The sequence below is a fragment of the Copadichromis virginalis genome, linkage group LG3 (genome assembly GCF_057382275.1).
Source record: "Copadichromis virginalis isolate Kocher_CV1m ecotype Utaka linkage group LG3, C_Virginalis_male_GT1.1, whole genome shotgun sequence".
In the NCBI taxonomy this organism is placed as follows: Eukaryota; Metazoa; Chordata; class Actinopteri; order Cichliformes; family Cichlidae; genus Copadichromis; species Copadichromis virginalis.
In genome coordinates, this window is record NC_140620.1 from 19,697,936 (window position 1) to 19,719,345 (window position 21,410).

The 21,410-nt window shown below is 41.4% G+C and overlaps 1 long non-coding RNA gene across 1 annotated transcript; it reads right to left on the reverse strand.

Moving 5' to 3' along the window:
• Positions 1–9,685: 9,685 nt before the first annotated feature.
• Positions 9,686–13,046, reverse strand: LOC146713266 (uncharacterized). Its single transcript, XR_014917799.1, has 3 exons — positions 12,056–13,046; positions 10,733–11,086; positions 9,686–10,400 (listed from the first exon to the last, which is right to left on the reverse strand). It is a non-coding gene; the product is annotated as an uncharacterized LOC146713266 (long non-coding RNA).
• Between the last annotated feature and the right edge of the window lie 8,364 nt (positions 13,047–21,410).

Here is a 21,410-nt window from a genome sequence, read left to right on the forward strand (position 1 = left end):
ACGGTGTCCTGCAGGTTTTATGTGTGTCCTTGATTAAACACAGATGATTTAAATGGCTAAATGACCTCTTCAACATTTCTTGAAGTTCTCCAGAGGCCTGGGAATGAACTAATCATGTGATTCAGGTGTGTTGACCCAGGTTAAGATCTAAAACCTGCAGGACACCAGCCCTCGAGGCCTGGAGTTGCCCACCCTTGCCTCAGGCTGAGGTTCAGTGTCTGATCCTGGGTCAGGCAGATCTCCCTGGTTGCAATGAGACGTGACAAAGTGACAAACGAGCAAAGAGAGAGAGGGTGGGACATGAACACTAGAACAGAGACGTAAATGGGACAAGAAGGTGTTTGGAGATAACAAGAAGAATGGAAGTATGAGGTCTGAGGTCTGGTCCTTCTAATAGAGACACATTTCCTTCACCACAGAACGACTAGTATGTGTAACAGACTCTGTAATCCTCACTGTGATCAGTGCTGTCGGTCCAGATAAGAGGACATGTTGGATCTCTTATTGTTTAATGTCCATATTAAGCAGCCGCTGATTCACTCTCATCGCTTGAGGAATCTGTATTTTGCAAATCAAATTTTTGTGACATATGGGTGACATAATAAATAAATAAAACAAATATCATAATAGACCTGTATGTGAAGTTAGGCTAGTTTTTTCTTTTTGATTAGCACCTCTTAATCAACAAACTAATACTCATTCCTAGCTTGCACATGAAAAACCTAAGGCTGCTAATAAACTTTTTTATTTTAAAATCATAAAAGCATAGAAAGTTGAAATCCCCTAAAATATTGAAACTTTGGTTGTCAAAGACCAAGTTTGATCAAACGTATCTTGATTTTTAAGCTAAGTCAGTTCTGAATGTCTAATTTATATGTGGTTTGCTTATTCGGGCTACTTGGCTAAAACATATTTCCAAATTATCAACTAGCTAACCAATATTAGCATCATTGTGAAATAACTTTTTACATTCAGACAGAAAATGCTGAAATTTAGATTTTTGGTGTACTTTTCCTATTCAACAGAAACCTTAAGACATAGATATAAGAAACTTAAAATAAATCTAATCACTTTTCATACCTTTAAAGCTGCTCCACATGCTGCTGTTGTCCGGCGCACTCGTCCATAGCTGCATTCAAGACCTATGGTGAAATGCACCTCCCCTCTCTGGCCTTTAGGCTATCCCTGCTCTGTCCCTCTCGAGACTCTCACACACAAAAACTCCAGACCTGCATTCACCTCTTCCCTCTGAACCACCTGCCCCACAGCCATACCAAACCATTTATTTTGATCTTTTTATCTTTAAGTTCTTCATTGTTGTTCATACACTGAGGGCCATGGGAGCATTGCAAATTTAAATTCTTGTACATGCTCTGTGCATATGGTCATTACGGTGGCCCCTAGAGACAAAACACATACAAAATCCAAAACACTTCTTTGGAATTAAAGGATTATTATATTTCATTTTTCAAAACCTCTGAGTTTTAATTACTTTTGTCTCTAGTTTTTGGTTCTTTGTTGCCTTCATGTTTGTTTCATTTTTGTGTACAGTCTGTGAAAATAAAAGCAATGTTGTTCAAAGAACGTGTAGGATTTACAGGGAGTGCAGAATTATTAGGCAAGTTGTATTTTTGAGGAATAATTTTATTATTGAACAACAACCATGTTCTCAATGAACCCAAAAAACTCATTAATATCAAAGCTGAATGTTCTTGGAAGTAGTTTTTAGTTTGTTTTTAGTTTTAGCTATTTTAGGGGGATATCTGTGTGTGCAGGTGACTATTACTGTGCATAATTATTAGGCAACTCAACAAAAAACAAATATATACCCATTTCAATGATTTATTTTTACCAGTGAAACCAATATAACATCTCCACATTCACAAATATACATTTCTGACATTCAAAAACAAAACAAAAACAAATCAGCGACCAATATAGCCACCTTTCTTTGCAAGGACACTCAAAAGCCTGCCATCCATGGATTCTGTCAGTGTTTTGATCTGTTCACCATCAACATTGCGTGCAGCAGCAACCACAGCCTCCCAGACACTGTTCAGAGAGGTGTACTGTTTTCCCAAATCTCACATTTGATGATGGACCACAGGTTCTCAATGGGGTTCAGATCAGGTGAACAAGGTGGCCATGTCATTAGTTTTTCTTCTTTTATACCCTTTCTTGCCAGCCACGCTGTGGAGTACTTGGACGCGTGTGATGGAGCATTGTCCTGCATGAAAATCATGTTTTTCTTGAAGGATGCAGACTTCTTCCTGTACCACTGCTTGAAGAAGGTGTCTTCCAGAAACTGGCAGTAGGACTGGGAGTTGAGCTTGACTCCATCCTCAACCCGAAAAGGCCCCACAAGCTCATCTTTGATGATACCAGCCCAAACCAGTACTCCACCTCCACCTTGCTGGCGTCTGAGTCGGACTGGAGCTCTCTGCCCTTTACCAATCCAGCCACGGGCCCATCCATCTGGCCCATCAAGACTCACTCTCATTTCATCAGTCCATAAAACCTTAGAAAAACCAGTCTTGAGATATTTCTTGGCCCAGTCTTGACGTTTCAGCTTGTGTGTCTTGTTCAGTGGTGGTCGTCTTTCAGCCTTTCTTACCTTGGCCATGTCTCTGAGTATTGCACACCTTGTGCTTTTGGGCACTCCAGTGATGTTGCAGCTCTGAAATATGGCCAAACTGGTGGCAAGTGGCATCTTGGCAGCTGCACGCTTGACTTTTCTCAGTTCATGGGCAGTTATTTGGCGCCTTGGTTTTTCCACACGCTTCTTGCGACCCTGTTGACTATTTTGAATGAAACGCTTGATTGTTCGATGATCACGCTTCAGAAGCTTTGCAATTTTGAGACTGCTGCATCCCTCTGCAAGATATCTCACTATTTTTGACTTTTCCTTCTTTTGACCCATTTTGCCTAATAATTATGCACACCTGATATAGGTGTTGATGTCATTAGACCACACCCCTTCTCATTACAGAGATGCACATCACCTAATATGCTTAATTGGTAGTAGGCTTTGGAGCCTATACAGCTTAGAGTAAGACAACATGCATGAAGAGGATGATGTGGACAAAATACTCATTTGCCTAATAATTCTGCACTCCCTGTATTTAACTGAATAGTGGACATTGGTTGCACAAAAATGTTTTGCTTTGACAGAAACTTAAACAACTGAGTTAAAACAACACAACTATTCATATTCAATAAACCTTTTGTGCTGATAAAACGTGATTGAAACATATTTAGATGAAATAAGTGGAGCTCTTGGAATATTTAAATCCTTCGCAATTTTGTCACTTTATTCCAACACTATACAATAACTTTTACCCCAATAGTACTTAGTCCCTTAAGTACTATATGTTGTCTTCATATTACATAATCTTCAACAGTCTAGTTAACTTAAAACGTAATAGATTTATAACAACTTTCACTCCACTCTCTTATCTTCATCGGCGTTGTGGGGGAGCTGGGGCCTATCCCAGATGTGATAGGGTAAGTGGAAGGGTACACCCTGGACAGATCGCCAGTCTATGACAGGGCTAACACATACAGAGAAAAAAACATTAAAATTAGTTTAGAATGACATATTAACCTAGGCGTAATAACTGCAAACCAGATGGAACCCACTGCCCAATTGTGGATTTGAACTCCTTCTCCTACTTCTTGCTGTGAGGTAACAGTGCTAACCACTGCACCACCGAGCTGCCAGTATATGTGTCGCAAAAGTATTAAAACTATGATTGCAAGGTTTGATGCAGCATTTTTTGTCCTTGAGAGGTTAAACCACAATAAATAGCAACAGCATACATGTGATGCGTGCATAGTTGTCTGCCTCTTATAACTCCAGTGTTTTTCCTGTTGTTTGAAATCTTGTGTGATCTTGTGAATTTTGTGAGTCCGGGCAACTAACCACTCTTACTAGATTGTATCATGTCATCTGAACAAGAATAAATGAAGTTGTTAAATTTCATACAAATCCTGCATGATTTAATTACGTTCATCAGAGAAACGTAAAATTATTTTGTACCAATTAAAAGTTAGACTTTTGTAACAACCACCCAATTTCCTTTTTTTTGTTTGTGGAGTGTCACTGTAAAGTGCTTTGACAGGATATCACCAGCAGGTGGAAGCCCAGTCAGACCGACAACACACAAGGCCTTGACTGTGACCTCTGACCTTTAATAAGGGAAAGCTTCTTTAAATCTATCTAAGTCATGCACAGTGATCTTTATGTCATTAAAATGTCTCAAATGGGTGAAATCACAGAATAAATGTTAGAAACTTTCCACTGATAAACAAACTGCTGTTGGGCGTGGCCTTCTCTCTCTCTCTATCTCTCTCTCTTGTCAAGTCTCGGAGTACTCGAAACATTTAAATGACTTCCTTTGAGAGCAACAGCAGATTTCCCCATCATTGATTTTCTGAGTCTGTTATTTCGCTGTTCTGCTGAATGACAGAAACAAATAGTTTAAAACTCTGTCTCTGGCTCATCATGTTTCCTTGTCGTTGAAGGAAAACATCACGAGGTGAAGGAATGATGAGAGGTTTTCAGAAGAAGAAAGTGTGTACATTATTGAGCCCCGTGGGGAAATTGCTCTCTGCATTTAACCCATTCACTCAGTGAAGCAGTGGGCAGCCATTGGGCGCCCGGGGAGCAGTGTGTAGGGACGGTACCTTGCTCAGGAGTACCTCAGGGTAGCTGTTAAGGGGAATCGAACCCCCGACCTTCCGATCATGGGGCAACCACTCTACCTACTGAGCTATCCCTGCCCTTCATACAGCTCTCTTATCATAAAGGATGCTCCAGTGTTTACTCTGCTAATAGAGGTCATAAAGGAAACACCGCTGCATGTTTCCCTGTTATTTAAAGAATCAAAACAGCTCTGATCACAACTACTGTTTTTCGGGTTTTCCATTGAGTCATAGTTCCTGGTACCAGGTACTTTTTAGTATCTGCTCGGCTGGGGTTTCAAACAATCTGAGAAGGTATTAAAATGTCACCTTATCAGACTGCATGCCACCGATTGGCTGATCAGTGGCATCACTTGATAAGTCATGAGAACATCTCATTCATAAGTATCCAATCCGCCATTTTAAAACGTCAGTGTTGTGCCGAAAAAGTCATTGTCTACCAAATACAGATTTTCAGTATATGCCAAAAAAGGATTTCCCATATTTAAACAAATGTACATGACCTATAATACGTGAAACACATTACAGATGGATATAAGTAATGATATCATGTCATTTTGAGCCACAAACCACGTTCCTGTCAGAAGGCAGAAGCTGCAATCAGTTTTTGTCAAACTGATGTATCCTTTATTTATCGAGTTAAAAAGTCTAATTTAAATTAAAAATGTATTTTTTGAAGTAATCTGGCCAAGAGGATATCAGGAATTACAAAAATATAACACTAGCTTTATAAAGGTATATGTTATGTTAAAATAGGCAATTTTTAAATTTGCAAAAACTGTTCACTAACATGTATTTACAAATATAAGTAAAGACATTACACATAAAAAACTACAGACAATCACTTTTGGCACAACTGTCAACAAGAGAAACAGCTACATAAAATAACACTGTAGTCCCCGAATTCGACGAATAGCCACAGACAGAGTGAAAATGAGTGTTGTTTGGGCCACATGTGGCACAAATGTCACAGCACTGCTGACAATTTACATATAAGAGGGGAAGATGTGGCTGAATTGATACAGTCTGATTTATCCAACTTGTGAAAGCAAGTGTGAGCCAAAAATTACACACAGGCAGCTTGCTGAGGAAACTCCCTCTGATCCAGCTGAATCATCTCTGCTCTGGAGTTTTTCTTTAAAGCATATTTCAGTCTTTCATGAGATGTGTTATCCTGATGACATGATGTTGTGATTTGGCGCTGTATAAATACAATTGAATTGAACTGTAAAACACTAAGAGCAAAGCTATAGAGAAAAAGAAAAAAAGACCCAACAAAAAAACAGGTTCGAGCTGACAACGCACTACTGAATAGACTCATCTGATCACATTTTTAACATCCAGAGTTTGTGCTCAGACACTTACACGTTCTTTAGGCATCATTTAAATTTAAATGATAAACTTGTTTTAAAGGAAAAAAATGATTCAGCAGATATTTTTGAGAGAGCTTGGATGGTAGCTGTTCTCCATAAAAACCACTTTTGCTTTTGAACTGTGCAGCAGTGGCGCTTATGTACAATCCAGGCCCTGAGGTGACGGTTGATGATTGCCTGGTTCCTTTCAGAGGTCGCTGTCCCTTCAAGGTGTACATTTTAAGCAATCCAGGGAAATGTGGATGTAATGTTGGACCCAAGAAACATAAGCTGGAGCGAATATGATGACAGCAGAATTTTTATTTAATACTGTGGTTTTTACTGGGACACAGACACACCCGCTCTCTCTCTGCTGTCACGTCCGCTTCCCTCCTCCGACTGTCACTGCCAACATATAAAGAGACACAATCACTGTCAGATCCCAGCACACCTGTTCACCCCGCCCCTGTGCCACCCCAGGAGCTCACTGCGTCACCCCTCCTCTGCAGCTGGCCAGAGACCACACCCACGCCACAGTGGAATAAAGGTCTGGGTAGCATGTGACGCCAGGAGCAGCTATGCCTGAAATATGCAGGTATACACGGGGAACCCCAGTAGTGGAGGAGCCGACGAAAACCAGGGCGTGTGTGTTGTGCTGGACAAAACAACCAGTCTCCAAGTGCATAATACCACATGTGACAACCAGAGATGGGCAGTAACGCGTTAACGCGTTACTGTAATCTGATTACTTTTTTCAAGTAACGAGTAAAGTAAGGGATTACTATTGCAAAAATGGTAATTAGATTACCGTTACTTTCCCGTAGGAACGCTCAGTTACTGCGTTACTAAAACCGTGATTTTTTTGCGAAAATGTCTCATGACAATGACGTAAGCGAGTGCCACGTTCGTGCAGCGTGAGGGTTTAATGGGAAACTCACAGAGAAACTCGCGGATTCTTCCACTGACCGCTCCGGCACACCTGCACCAGAGCACACCTCTGCCTACCCTACTCCTGCTTTACAGGTGAAAATAGAGCAACAGGACCGCTGAGTCTTTGACTTTATTTATGTTCTGCCGTGTTTTACTTGCATCTATTTGAAAGAGTGAGTGTAAACAAAAAAAAATATTTTATGTGCTGGAATGTGCAGAAAATAGGTTTAAATGTTAAACTAATTTCTTCCAGTCAGAGAATGTTGCATATAATTAAATTTTTGCTTGATGCATAAAGTTAAAAGATTAAAACTAATAAAACAAGTTTTAAAAAGAAACTTTTCCATTTGATTACATTTTGTATGATGGATTATGCAGAAAAAGTAGAGGAAGAGAGGCACTCTCATCAACATGTGCTTTCACTGACACACACACACACTTGTGTTGGATTTTCCCACGGAGAATAGAAATGTCATCCCGATGAGCACGCCACACAAAGACGCCGCGGTCAGCACCACAGAGGACAGGAAGCCCCTTATAATCCAGGACTACAAGAAGAACAAAGGAGCTGTTGACTGCCTTGATAAGGTAATGTAAAGTTTCATCGATCCTGCATGCATTTCACTTTCATTTATGTGAATCATAGCATTTTGTGTACGACAGATTCAATATGTTCCCAATCTCTTATTTATTGTTCCTTTTATTGCAGTTTACTGGCACATACACCTGCAAGCTAATGACAGCTCGTTGGCCTGTGGCACTGTTCCACAAGATCCTTGATGTGTCTGCTTTCAACGCATATGTGGTGTGGACAGCCATCAACCCAACCTGGAATCAGGGGAAGAGTTTCAGGAAGAGACTTTTCCTAGCAGAGCTGGGGAAAGCTTTGGTGACTCCTCTTATTCAACGGCGCCAGCACATTCCCCGCACACCAGCCTCTGCCAGTCTGGTGAAGAGTGTGCAAGCCCCAGCCCCAGCCACTGGCCTGGCTGCTCTCCCCCAACACAGACACGAGCAGAAAAGGAAGCGCTGTGAGCTCTGTGCCCCGAGAGACAACAAAACAAGCCTGAGATGCTGCAAATGTGATGCCTATGTTTGCAAGGCCCTCACCTGACTGTCACATGCCACACATGTGCATGATACACACACACACACACACACACACACACACACACACACACACACACACACAAGGCTTCATGTTGAGTTTGGTCTTTGGTTTTTTATTTACTTTCATTCATTCGTTTTGTAATATGTTTTCAGTGCCCATTTGTATTTTTACTGCAGTTAATTCATATTAATATTATAATATTAAACACTACTTTGAGACATTGTTCACAGATGAAGAATGTTGAATAAAAGATTTGTTGGTTGTTGTGCTGATTTAAGAGCAGTTAAAACTGGCTGGTCAATTTTGAAGAATGGGAACACTAAAGTAAGGGGCGGGAGGTGAACACGACAGGAGCGTTTAAAGGGACAGTTCACCTGTGTGCTCTCTTTAATCTTCTCACCATTCAAAGACACACATATTTGTAACTGTGACCTGTTTAGTTTATAGAGCTGGGATAAGCTTTATTCCCTGTGTCCCTGAGACCCCCGTGATAGTAATATATGAGTCTTTGTGTTACTTTACTGCTAATGTACATATTGCAGCTGATATTTACTGACCTAGAGCAGTAGGAGCAGGCCTACACATTACATCTTAAGCCTTAGCACCGCAAATCATATAAATAAAGGGACATAAATGTGAACTGCTGACAGTTAAATCTCTTCTATAAAAATATCAAAGATTATAGATGTGACCTGGCACATGGTTTACAGGTTAAGCAAAGTGAAGTGTTTTCTTTATGCAATGTAATGTCTATAAACTGTTACACAGTCCTGATAAATCTGTGCAGCTCTGTACTCGTCTGGACTCTATTTATCCCCATTGCAAGACCAAAGAGGTGACTTTACCTTTAGTAATGTGAAAGACGTGACTAAGACTAAGTTCCAGTCATAGTCAGGTGTGTGTGTTTGTTTTAGTGTTAATTAAGGCTTGTGTGTTTTTTCTGCCAACATTGCCAATGTTCACGCCTCCTGTCAGTCAACATTATTGCCTCATAGAACACAAGGTAAGAGCAGAATAAATGTCATAAACATTGTCCATTTGAAGCTGCAGATTTTTCCTTCTTTTAATTCATATTAACTTGTTAACAATAACAAGAAATTCCCTGGATTTACCCACTGTGAGATAAAGTCACTTGTTGGATTGTGAGTTTAACTTTGCGCACTTTAAGACTAAAGGAATGAGGAAATAAAAGGAGATGGTAGTGGAACTTTTTTAAATATGCATTTGAAATTCTAATCAGTCAGGAACTAGATTCTCAAGATTCCAGTGTAATTAGATCTTCATGAACACGAGCAACAGCATACCAGAAGAACAAAGGCTTGTATAATCAAAGGTTAAAAACTGGTTATGGAGAAATCAAGTGTGTGATCATGTATGAGTTGTACAGTTTTAATGTTTCATTTGGGAACAGAATGGTGTGTATGTGTGAGTTTGGTGATGGAGTTTTTATTATAAGATAAGATAGAACTTTATTAATCCCTCGGGTGGGTTCCTCTGGGAAATTCGGTTTCCAAAAAAGCACAGCACCGACAGAAGTTACAGTTACAGAATGTTATATATATATATATATACACACACACACACACACACACACACACACACACACACACACACACACACATATAAATACAGAGACAAATATAAATAAAATATACGAAGGGGATAAATAGATTATGAATGAATTATGAATTTTTTATGAATTATTATGTTTATTTTTTATGTTTTATGGACAACAGATGGAAATTAGCCCTTGGCTATAATCTGGTATGTTTACATTCATGTAATTTTTTTTTACATGTAATTAACATGCACTTTCCTAAATAAAAAAAAAGTAGACAATAAAAACACACAATCCACAAAAAGAGGTTGTTGCAGGAGTTTTTGATAAAGATGTGCTTTTCCTCTCAGTGGGCTGAGAGAACAACAGTGCACATTAGCTTTAACTCTGTTTTGAGACTTGAAAACAGAAATTTATATATTTAACTCTCCAAAAGTTGATTCTGTTCATTCAGACGTAGCGTTTTGTAGGAGAAACGTTTCATCTCTCGTCCAAGTGACTTCTTCAGTCTGTATTTAACTGTTTAATAGGAGAGGACTCTCGGGTTGGACTTCCATTGTCATCTTTCCAGTTTCCTTGGGAGTCCTGGAAACTGGCTTTTGTTCAGAAGGAGAGCGATAATTTGAATTCGCAAATTTTCTGTAGATCACAAAACCAGCAACAGTAGCAACAAGAAGCCCAGCAGAAGCTGACAGACCAACCATCAGTTCAACAGATCCATCCTCTGTGAGTCCTCGTGGCTGACCTGCAGGTGAGAAACATGCGTGAGGTGCTGTCAGACATTATCAATTAATAAATGGAAGAAGCAGTGAAAGATCATAGTAAACTTTGGAATTTGTTTGTGTTAGTTTCTAATTTGTTTGTAAATTGTAACATCACTGATCAATAAATTTACATTAAAAACACTTGACACGATACTTAAAACAAAGAAATGAAACCAATTTAAAATCATATAAACAGACTTCTGATCTTCTTACAATGGTTTTAAGGTATGATGGCTTTTGCTTTATTAAAAAGGAAAAAAAAGGTGCATTGTGTAGATTTCATCTAACTTAGGCTAAAGATGCCAAAACGTACTTATAGATTTAACTTTCAGCTGCACTACATGCTGGGCTTCAGAAACTGCTCTCTTACGGCGTCCAGCGTGAGTGCCTACCACATAACACTCATATGTTCCAGTGTCATTAGTGGTGGTGTTGAAGAGAATGAGGGACACATTTCCATCTTTAATTTGTGGATCACTCAGCTTCACTCGGCCACGAAAGGATGGATGCTGGATGTTTTCATAGAGGCGATTTTCTCGGTAGAAGAAAACATGCAGATTTGTTCCCACATCTCTCCTGATCCATGATAACTTTTCGATTTTACCGATACTGGAATCACAACACTTCAGTAGTGCATTCTCTCCAGCTTCTACAACTTGTTTTTGGTCTAAGTCAAACAGAAAAGAAAGAAAGAAAATATTTATATAAAGCACGTCACTGTCAAATGAGCCTTTGACGCTTTGACAGTTTAACGTTCTCTTTCCAGAAGAAATATATCTCTGAGCCATAAATGTACAATGTCACGGCGGTGCTGCTCAACCTTTTTTTTAATCTTATATATCCATTCCACCAAGAACCAGTAGTATAATAATTAACTCCATTTATACTATTATACTCCATGTTAGTGTTGTTCTTAATTCAAATGTCAACATTTTCCCATGTTTATCTACAAATGAAATGCAATGACTGACTGTTCATAATCCTTTAAAATTAAATTATCATCATATCAGTTGTCAAGTCTACCTTGGAGTGACTCAAAATACCTGCTTAGCCTGAAGTAAGCAACACAAGTTTCTTGTTAACAGAAGGGGAAAAACCCGAACAGGAAATTCGTTTTTTTTTCTTTCAATCCAGTAAATAAAGGTCGAAAGTAGTAGAGGTAAAAAAGAAAGACAATAATAGGCAGACACTGCTAGTGCTTAATAAAATATAAAACAATATAAAGTTTAAATAAACTGTTTCACATCATCAAGCAAAAATGCATTACAGAAGGAGAGAGGGAAGAAGCACAAATCATGCACGTATTTGACATTTGGTTTTACTGGACTTAATAACTACTGGGTTATAATCAGTGTTGGGGAGTAACGGAATACATGTACCGCCGTTACGTTTTGGGGCATGTATTCTGTATTCTGTAACGGAATACATTTTAAAAGTAACCTTCCCAACACTGGTTATAATGACCTTTTTGAAGACATCAGTGACAAAGTTATTTTAGAACGGTTACTTGAGTTATGAGAGCAACTGTCAGTATACTACAGAAAGCACAGCTTGACCTGAAAAAAAATATTTCAATTAATTATTTTCTATATAATTTTCTAAACTTGTTTGCGTATACTTGTGCTGTTCAGCTTACCATCGAGAGCAGAAGCAAATCCCCAAAAATATGTAGTAAGGAAAAAGCAGAGGAAAGGTGTTAAATCCATGGCTGTCACTGGCTGTGTGGCACACTTTGGGGATGTGGGAAATGAAGACACAAACCTTGGACTCTTTGTGATGAACAGTGCATTTATTTACAGTGGTGTAAATAATTCACACAAAAAACTGCCGTGCACTCCCTTGACTCCCGTGTCGTGCCGTCTCCAAAAAGTCCATGTTTTTCTTTGCTCCCCTGTCTCCTCTCTCTGGCCTTTCACACTCCTCCTGGGGGAGACAGCCATAAAGTAGTGATGGCCCGCTTGAAGCTGACGCTCCGGTGCGTGTGTCGAAGCTTGATTTGTTTGGCCAGAGTCACGTGATCAGTGACGTCCGATGCTTCATTTAGAACCTGACTGCCTCGGTATCTGATTCAATGGTTTATAAGGAAGCGAATCATTCGCGGGATTTGTGGAGTGTTTTGATGGTGACAGATAGCGAACCACTGATATTTCTACTGAGAGATTTGGAGCCAGCGAGGAATAGAGTAGGTTCTGTTGTGTGGGAATATTTTGAGTTGATTTTGGTCAATCGGGTGGGTTTTCCAGCTTTGTGTTCTTGTTGTTTGCTTTTGTTTTGTGCGTGTTTATTTTATCTGACAACGGGACAAACTTAAAATGTCAAAAATCTGCTTTTCATAATATAAATATTGTGGCGAGCTCAGACAAGGAGGAGACGGAGGTATCGTTTGGTCGTGCTTCCCGTGAGCTAGCCAGGGAGCACAGCCGTTTTGCAGAAAAACACACTGCCGCTACCTAACTGCTCAGCGCGGCAACAACACCAACACACAGGGCGCCCTCTGACCCCGGAAGGACACACCGTCGCAGCGAGAGGGCGTCACCCGTCACCATGGCAACATACACAAAACATAACTGTACAAACAGAACCCCGAACAGCCCTGAGCCGCTACAATATCATTAAATAACTTTAGAAAGACTTCTATTTGACTCTTTACATTTAATGTTATAAAAAGAAATAATTTATGTTTTAAATAATCTTAAACTGCTAGTCTGCAAAAAATGTGCAGCAATTTAATTAGCTGATAGTTTGTGGGGCCCAGTTAGACCATATAACTGCATCTCTACCAGTTTCTGTGCGCTCCAGCCTCTTCTGTGCCATGTGAAGGGATTTTCCTTAAGGCAAGAGAACTTAGAACGCACACTAGAACAAATTCTCTTCTTAAATACAAATGGAAAAGGGCTACTTTAAATGCATCATGTTTTTAATTTGCAAGTTCATAAGCATTTTCCCTTTCCAGTTCACAATCAAATCTACCTCCAGGTCAAAAATATGTCTGGGAAAATTTCCCAAAATATAATATTATTTATAAAAATACCCGTCTAGCGATTAACTGCATAAGTACATGGAGGCGGGACCTCACAGCAGAAACATACTCCATAATGTGTTGTACATTATCATATGTATATTATATGTAACGTGGTATTTTTCAATTATTGTATTTACCAACATCAAGAAGTCACAAGCAAAGAAAAATCACACAATGGTGCATGTTTAAACAAGCAGAGTTTACTGCTCAAAATTATGTATTAAAGAAAAACAACATTTTTGTCACCCCAAAAAATACACGTTTAAAGCAACACAAAGTGGCCCAACATCAGACAGAATTCCACTCTGTAGAGTGGGCAGTCATTATGAAGCAGTTGGTTTTATTTTGTGGATTCAAGCTGCTCTTCATATTTTTGGCCACCAGATGTCACCAGAGAGGACTGTGTTGAAAAGCTTCGAGTAATGAACCGTTTTTCAATCCAAGCTTCAGTGCTTCAGAAAGCTTCATTTGGCCATCACTACCATAAAGCCACTTTTCTACAGCAGGCATCTCACTAAGAATACTGACGTGGAACCTCACGCAACAATCCACCGTCAAAGAGAGCTCCACCACACTCCTAAGTAGCTCCTCCTACAGGCTGATCAGCTGCAGGTGCGTAGCATGATCTTCAGGTGTGGTCAGCCACCTGGCAGGGCCACATCCACCAGGCATGAAGGTGCCTATCACACCGACACACATACACCTGCCTATACATACAAGCATGAAAACACAGGAACTGCAGCACAGTGCAGCAAAAACAGATAATATAATATGAGTCACCAACTGCTCATGGACCCTCGGTTCCTTAGACCCAGGTGTCATGGTCTGTGTGAAGGCAGGCAGGAAACTGACCCAATATGCAGACTCACAGAGGCGGAAAATTAAACTCAAAGAATCTCAGGTTTATTGCTGGCAAAAAGGAAAACAGAAACCAAACTGGAAAGCTAGAAAACAGAACACACAGGCTAGGATGGGGATGACGCAACAACGAACGGGAACACACGCAGACATTAAAAAGAGAGGTGGGAAACACGGCTGACAGTAATTACAAATATGAGGTGGGGAGGAAGCAAAACAGAATACAATGACCTTCAAAGTAAAAATCCACAGACTAAACTCAGAGGCACAATGCTAACACAGAACCAAAACCTAAGAACTAACAAAGACACATCAAGAAATCTAAGATTAATAATAGAAAACAGAAAACACTGGCGTCACCGACCCAGGACTGTGACACCAGGTTCCTGACAATGGCATGGAGAACAGACTTTGACATATGACAAATATGACACAACCTCTTTCTTGCAACAATATGGGACTTTAGTGCCAGGGAGGGATCTAGAGGGTGGAAATCAAAGATGCATTGTATATATGGTTAAAATTCATCAAATGCAGTTAGTATGCACGTGTTTCATATAAATATAGTCTATAACTTTATTTTCTTAAGCCCACATAATTAAACATTCGAGTTACATAAAACATGTGAATTTTGACTTTATGTAAATAAGTACGAAAGCTACACAATGTGTGGTGGTTCATGCAAGAATAAATGTTTCACATTTGTTTTTTATTTGAAATAATCAAAATGTTACATCAGGGGTGGGCAACTCCAGGCCTCGAGAGCCGGTGTCCTGCAGGTTTTAGATCTCTCCCTGGGTCAACACACCTGAATCAAATGATTAGTTCATTACCAGGCCTCTGAAGAACTTCAAGACATGTTGAGGAGGTCATTTAGCCGTTTACATCAGCTGTGTTGGATCAAGGACAAATCTAAAACCTGCAGGACACCGGCCCTGGAAAGCTAGAAAACAGAACAGAACTGTTTCAAGCCCTGCTTTCCAGGCCCAGGCTCCAGGTCCAGGCCTGCGTTACATGCTTGCATTTACACAAAATATCAGAAATCTGCAATGTCATGAAAGATTTTTCACCAGTAGTTTAGACCTGATTATTCATGCCGATTGCCGTTTTTTATTTTCACAATCTCTCATCCTGTTTTGCTTCCTTCGTCCTGTTATGGCTGGTTAGTTCCTTCTGTGTTCCCCAGCTGCCTGCACTTTTCATTTGTATTTTGCACACCCATATATAAAGACTCACTTTTAGTTAAGGTTCCATTCTGCCTCAAGAGTCTGAATTTGGATCCACATTTAGCGATGTGCAAATAGAAAAGTAAACCAGTATTGAACATTTTTATCAGTTTTATTTAAAATGGGTTCCTTTATTCAATGCTTTGTTTTAGTGACATCTGGTGACAGAAAAACATTTTTTCAATAATCATATGATGATTGTTTTTTTTTTTTTGTTTTTTTTTTTTTGGCCTGTCCCGTTTGGCTCTTTTGCCATCAGAATTGTTGTCTAAAGGCAAAGAAAGATGCCCAACGGATTTACTTTACCAAACTGACCATCCCAGCCTTGCCGTAATGGTCCATTTGATTCACCTTTTATTGTTTATTTTATTTTCACTTACTGAATACGGGACAGACTTGACTGGGGGAAAGAAGGGGAGAAAGAAAGAGGGAAAGAGAAACAGCTGAGAAGAGGGACGGGGGAGAAGGGCAAAAGACAAAAACCAACAGAACGGGCAGAGAGAAAAAAATGCATATATCAATCACCTGGATCACCTGCTGAGAAAGAAAAAAGAAAGCAAGCAGAAGAGAACAAGAGTAATAGAATAAACAACATCACAATGATATATGGGAATATGACAGTAAATACTAAATGTTAAACATTATTGTGCAGCACATAAGATCAACAGAACACAGTGTGCTTTGAGGTAGGAGCCAAAAAGGGTGTAGTTTGTGGGTGTGATCACCCGTGTGTACACCTGTGAGCATGGACGCGCTTGTTTTTTGTTTTTTTAAAAGGTTCCTTCATGTAATAATCTGCTAGAGGGTGTGGGGGGGCCACAGCCCCGTCCTCCAGGGCGTGAAGCAGGTGTGGAGGAGATCAAAACTCCAGACATCCAGAGGCCCCCAGAACACAAGAGACCAAGGAAGACCAACAGAGGGGCAGCTGCGCCACTGTCCCGGAAAGAGCTGAGGAGAGTCCCAGATGAGGGCTCACTCAGCAGCCGCGGAGAAGAAGCCAGGGGGAGTTGCAGTGACGCGCCCGTGAGCTCCGCCGGCAGCCAGCTGCGCCTGAGTGACCGAGCCCCAGGCCGAGAGGCTGGGGGCACCCCACCTCCGAAGTGGCCCGAGCGAGCCCCAGGCTCCAGGCCCCGATAAGCGGCCGCCAAGGAGTGAGCCGGTGTGTACCTGGACGCCCATCCCCGGACACAAAGAACCACCAACGCACCGATGTCTGAGGGAGTCCGCCACTGGCAGGGGAAGTGGTGGTAGGGGGAGATAGGCCTCCAAACCTTGGAGGGCCTGAGATGTCCCCAGAGAGGTGGCGCCTGACACCCAACCTGACATATAGACACAGACATACAGGCACACACAGATACAAACATCCATTCCCACCCTCATGCTCTCATATGCACTTACTCCACACTCAACCAACGTGGAGACAGACATAAAGAGACGTTGTACACACGATCACACTCCCCAAGCGTACTCTACAAACCGGGTCTAGGTGCCCCCGCCCCTGGAGGGGGGAACTGCACCCAGACCCAGGTGGTGTTTCCCTTTTCCCTGCGGTGGGGGGAGGCAGACCGCCCCGACTCCGCAGCAGCAGGAAGGCTCCACACTCCAGACCGCAGTCGGACGGCCAACTCCTCCTCCTAGTCCTAGCCCCCCTGCTCCAGCAGGTCGCAGAGAACGGGGGTGAGAGAAGACTCCGAACCTCCCTCCACCCGCTCATTGTAATGTTGATGCATGTGTGTTCTAAGGTGCATTTAAAACCCAGGAGGGCTTGGAGCTACCTGCCAGAGAGCAGCAGGTAAGCGCATGGTCCCTCCTGCTAGCCCTCAATGTCTACGTGTATTTAAAATTGAGAGGTGGGCAACGATGCCAGGGGTGGGGTGTACACCCTGATGGTACTTTGGACTCCGTGTATCGTGCCCACCCCCAAGATCCTATATGTATGTGTAATGAGAGTGTGAGTAATGTGAATGTCTAAGTTGTGGGATAAAATTGAGGCAGAGGCAGCCAGAAGGGGACAGAGGGGGGGGGGGGGGCTCCTCTGCACCCTGGTGACATACCCCTACTCCAAGGCCCTGCATGTGTGGGTGGTTGTGGTGGAGCGGGAAGAGGGAGGCAGCCTGAGATGGGGAGGGAAGGAAGGGAGGGGCAAGTGACCCCTCCCTGGGGCCAGCTCCCCCGCTGACCCCAGTAGGCACCCCCATACTCCGCGACCCGCCAGGGAAAGGGGGCCCAGGCCCATCCAGACCGGGCCCAGTGCAGCAGCGCCGCCCGGCCCCACAGAGCCCGGGACAGTCCACCCAACCCCACCACAGAGAAAACTGCACCCACCCCACCATCCACTCATCTTCCAGACTACATAAGACAATAAACACCCAGGCTGAGATCTTCCTCCACCTCTCCTGTATCTCCCCCTCCTGCAGAGGCAGCTCCTGAGGAGAGGAAAGCTCCTGCAAGATGTGACCATCTCCCCCACCAGTTGAAGAGCCCCCCAGGTGGCTCGACGCACCGGCGGCACCCTGCTCCAGGGCTGGGCCCCCATGCACCCACCCGCCCACAACCCCGGCAACACACCAACCAGGACCCAAGCCCCCGAGGCCCGGTCCGGGTCCCAGCCCAGAGACGGAGCGCCCCCAGAACCTCACGCCCATCCTGGACCCACCCAGGGGCAGCCAGGCTACCAGGTCAGTAACCCACGTCCGTCAGCACAGACCCTCCCCTAGCCCCGCTGCACGCAGCCGCGAGGAAACAGTCACCTGAGAGCCAACAGAGCCCCTAACCGGACATGACCGCTACCCCGGGTTGAGCCCCCCAAGGAAGATGCCTCCGGGGAACCCCCCGACGCCCTAAGCCTGTCCCTACCCCCACACCAATCACAACAGTGAAGGCGGGACCAAACTATGACCCCCCACCCCCACTAGGTGATGGAGCTGATCAAAGGAGCCCAGAGCAATTGATCTGATGTGGTGGCAGAGGCTGTATCAAGACTAATGTAATCTAATAGATAATTTCTATATTGGTTAGAATTAAGATTATTTTTATTTTTCCAGTTCATGAGGACTGTTTTCTTGGCTATGCATAGGGCAGTGAAAACCATATGGGCGATATTCTTTTCTGAAGTGACATTATCTAAGCTGCCCAACAAACACACTAAGGGGGAAGTTGGAATGTTACATTTCAGACACTTCGATAAGTCTTCACATATCTCGCGCCAAAACTTCTGAACTGGTGGACAGAACCAAAGAGCGTGGATATAATTGTCCGGTGAATTGGTTTGGCAGTGTGAGCAGTTGTTGGTAGACGTAAAGCCCATCTTGAACATCCGATGACCTGTATAGTGCACTCTATGTAATATTTTGTATTGAATTAATTGAAGACTGGGATTTCTAATTAGATGAAAGGTTTTTAAGCAAATCTGAGACCAGAAGTTTAGGTCTAAGTTAACTGATAAATCCGCTTCCCATTTTGCAATAGGAAGTGATATTGATTCATCTGTTTTAGAAAGCATTCTGTATATTTTGGATAGTAATTTGGGGGGTTTAAGAGTAAGAAATTGAACCACACTTGGTGGTGTTTGTAGTTCAACTTGACCTGGTTTAAATTTCTTTTTTACTATGGATTTAATTTGTTGATATTCTAAAAATCTTTTCTTGTTGATCCCATATTGTGTAACTAGTCCGTCAAATGAAATAAATTCTGTTCCTTCTAGTATATGTTCTAAATATTTGATTCCTTTATCACTCCAATCTGAAAAGTTTATCATATTATTGTTTTGTAATATGTCAGGGTTGTTCCAGATAGGTGTACGTTTGCATGGGATTAATGAAGACGCTGTCAATTTTAGAAACTCCCACCATGCTGTCAGAGAAGAGCTGATGTTGATGCTTTTAAACCATTCATGTCGTTGGATGTTTGAGCTGATAAATGGTAGGTCTGAGATCTCTAGATTATTGCAGAGTGCTTGTTCTACATCTAGCCAAGGTTCATCTAAGAGGGTGTGTTTTAGCCATCCTGAGATAAACTGAAGCCTGTTGGCTAAGAAGTAGTGCTGAAAGTTAGGCAGTTCTAGTCCTCCTTTATCCTTGGTCTTTTGTAGTGTTTTTAAGCTTATACGTGGGGGTTTATTTTTCCAAAGGAATTTGGACATACATGAATCTAGAGATCTGAACCAATCTTGTGGCAGTTTAGTTGGGATCATTGAGAATAAATAATTTATTTTTGGTAAGACCATCATTTTTATAGCGGCAACCCTTCCCATGAGTGATATGGGTAGACATTTCCATCTAGCCAGATCATCTTCTACCTTCTTTAAAAGTGGGATATGGTTTAATTTAGTTAGATCTGCAAGCTTGGGAGAAACATTAATACCTAAATATTTTATATTTCCCGATTGCAGTGGTGTAGAAGAGGAATTATGGAAGGAGCAATTAATCGGTAGGACTGTAGATTTTGACCAGTTAATTGAGTAATCTGATATTCTTGCAAAAGAGTTTATCAATTCAATCACCCCAGAGATATTGGTTTGTGAATTTTGGAGAAAGAGTAACACATCATCCGCATAAAGGCTGATTTTATGTTCCACGTTCTTGCATTTTATGCCCTTAATTACTGAATTCTGTCTAATTGCTGCTGCTAGTGGTTCAATAAAAATTGCAAATAGTGAAGGGGAGAGTGGGCATCCCTGCCTGGTGCCCCTCAAGAGACAGAAGCTGGAGGATGTCTTGTCATTTGTTCTAACACAAGCTTTTTGGGGAATTATATAATATTTTTAACCAGTTTATGAAAGAGGATCCAAAACCAAATTTGTGTAAAGTTGCAAATAGAAATTTCCAGTTAACTCTGTCAAATGCTTTTTCTGCGTCTAAAGAGAATATTGTAGTTTCTAGGTTTTTACTGTATGAGTAGTCTATCAAATTAAGTAATCTACGTGTATTTGTTGATGAGTGCCTACCTTTTATGAAACCAGTTTGGTCAGGATGAATTAAGAGGGGGGTTATTTTCTCCAGTCTCTTTGAGAGAGCTTTGCAGATTATTTTAAGGTCTACATTTATAAGGGATATTGGACGATAGCTTGAGGGATATACAGGGTCTTTGCCTGGTTTTAGCAGGAGATTAATGTTTGCAGAATTCATATTTGATGGAAGTCTGCCCTTTTCTTTAATTTCCAACAACGTTCTGTAGAAAACTGGTGCTAGAATCGACCAGAATTCTTTGTAGAATTCTGCAGGAAAGCCATCTGGACCTGGAGCCTTATTATTGTGCATACTTATCAGGGCTTCCTGGAGTTCACCTGGTGTCAGTGGTGAATCCAGTGCCATTGCTTGAGTGTCCAATAATTTTGGAAGAGTTATGTTGTCCAAAAACTGATCAATTTCTTTTTTAGATGGGTTTATTTGTGGTGAATACAACGTTTTATAGAAATCCCTGAAAATGTTGTTTATTTGCATCGGATCATATATTGTGTTCCCAGATGAATCTTGAACAGCACATATAGTTGTTTTTTCTTTATTTATTTTTAGCTGGTTTGCTAGAAATTGACCGGATTTATTACCATGTTCATAATTTTGTAGGCGTAGTCTTTGTACTAAGAATTTTGTTTTTTTATCAATTATCTCATTTAATTCTAGTTTTGTTTTGCGTATTTTGTTCAATGTTTCCTGATCTTGGTGGGACGCGTAGGCTTCTTCTAGTGATTTGATGTTTTTTTCTAATTCCTGAATATTTTTGTTTTCTTTTTTCTTTTTATGTGATGAGAAAGAAATTATTTTACCTCTCATCACAGCTTTCCCTGCTTCCCATAGAACAGAAGCTGATGTTTCGGGAGTGTCATTATAGTCCAAATATGAAGTCCACTCTTTTTTAAAATATTTAATAAAGTCTTCATCTTTAAG